General features: G+C 32.2%; 1 non-coding gene across 1 annotated transcript; it reads left to right on the top strand.

Annotated features, from left to right (window-relative positions):
• Positions 1 to 297: 297 nt before the first annotated feature.
• Positions 298 to 404, top strand: LOC128294776 (small nucleolar RNA R71). The gene has a single exon (XR_008285083.1). It is a non-coding gene; the product is annotated as a small nucleolar RNA R71 (small nucleolar RNA).
• Positions 405 to 1,739: the final 1,335 nt, after the last annotated feature.

Genomic DNA, 1,739 nt, shown 5'->3' with positions numbered 1-1,739 from the left:
TATGCTGCAAAACTGTTAGACCCATAAGTAGTAAGAGTTTTTAACATTGAGGATATTGATGATACCTGATATGCGAGTGAAGTAAGAGCATCTACTTCATGTATTCCAGCAACTCGTCTTCCTGATGCTACTCAATTGGTTGGCTGTTGATAATTGTTGCTGGCAATCATCTCAATAATTTCATAAGCCTTATTATAAAACTTAGAAAGAAGAGCACCATTAGCAGAAGTGTCCACTACCATCCTCGTGTGAGCATTGAGACCATTATAAAATGTCTCAAGTTGGATGCAATGTGGGATTCTATAATGAGTGCACTTCTATAATAATTCTTTGTACCTTTCCCATGCCTCATACAAGTACTCATCATCCATTTGTTGGAAAGCAGTGATCTCGTTCCTCAACTTACCATTCTTGCTAGGTGGGAAATACTTCATAAGAAATCTTTTTGCTAACTCTTGCCATGTGGAAATTGAATTTGGTGGCAATGAGTTCAACTAGGCTCGAGCTCTATCCCTTAGTGAATATGGGAATATCTTCAATCGTAATGCATCTTCGGGTACTCCGGCTAACTTGAAAGAATCACTCATGTAATATCCCAAATTAGGGCCTAATCGGAATAGTGGTTTCATGACCACAAATCTGAGATAGAAATAATTATTTTATAATTATTTTGAGGTTTATGATATGATTGCGTGATTGTGTGAAAATTTCGTGATGAAATTTGATGCAAAAAGTGCTTAAGTTGAGATTAGGGACTAAATCAAATAATTTACAAAACTTGTATTCTAGAAGTTTTTAGTATGAAATTGCTTTGGAATATTAATGAGGAGGTCTTAAATAGCAATTTGACCAATTTATAAAATTTTGGACAAAAATGAGCTTGTACATGAAAACTTTCAAAGAAAGGTATTAAAGGTATTTTAGTCATTTTGTAATTAAAATTAATTAAAAGGGAAATTAAGGCCAAAATGTGTTCATCTTCATCAAGCCTTGTCTGAACCTTACCTCTCTCCATAGCTAGGGTTTCTTCAACTTCCAAGCTTCATAGTAAGTGATTTCAAGCCCCGTTTTTAATGATTTTTATGTTTTTGAAATCCCGGTAGCTCGATTTAGCTTATGCTAGCAATAATTCAACCTAGGGTTCATATTTGGAAAAATACCCATAGGTGAAATTTTTGTATTTCAGTGTTTTATGATAGAATATAAGGTTTTAAATTATGTTAGACAACTTGTGCTACTCGGTTTTAAGTGAAAAGGAGTAAAAGGGCATAATCGACAAAAATACCTAATATTCATAAGTACATGTTAGAGTGTGAATTTGATGTTGCCATAGAAGGGAAAAATGATCAACATGTCATAAAACATAAGAAAATAGGATTAGGTTTAATTTACGAGCCTTGGGGAAAAAGTGTAAATATGTAAAAGTTTAGGGGCAAAATGGTAATTTTTCCAAAGTTCGTATTAGGGGCTGTTTTGATGAATATGTGTATTAAATAAAATTAATTTGATATTATAGATCAAGAGAAACAAGATTCAAGTCGTGATCTAGGGAAAAACAAAGTTTACGAGGAATAGGCTCGATTACTAAAATTTTGTATCGAGGTAAGTTCATGTGTAAATAAGGGAACATAATTTTTATTTTAAGTGATTTAATGATATTTGTATGATATGAAATTTATTATCATGAAATATTGTGCTTTGTGAATTATTATTTGGTAATATACAAATTATGTGAACAA

This window comes from Gossypium arboreum, chromosome 6 (assembly GCF_025698485.1).
Source record: "Gossypium arboreum isolate Shixiya-1 chromosome 6, ASM2569848v2, whole genome shotgun sequence".
Taxonomy (NCBI): Eukaryota; Viridiplantae; Streptophyta; class Magnoliopsida; order Malvales; family Malvaceae; genus Gossypium; species Gossypium arboreum.
The sequence above is the reverse complement of the archived record's forward strand: the minus strand, read 5'-3'. Positions and strand labels throughout refer to the sequence as shown.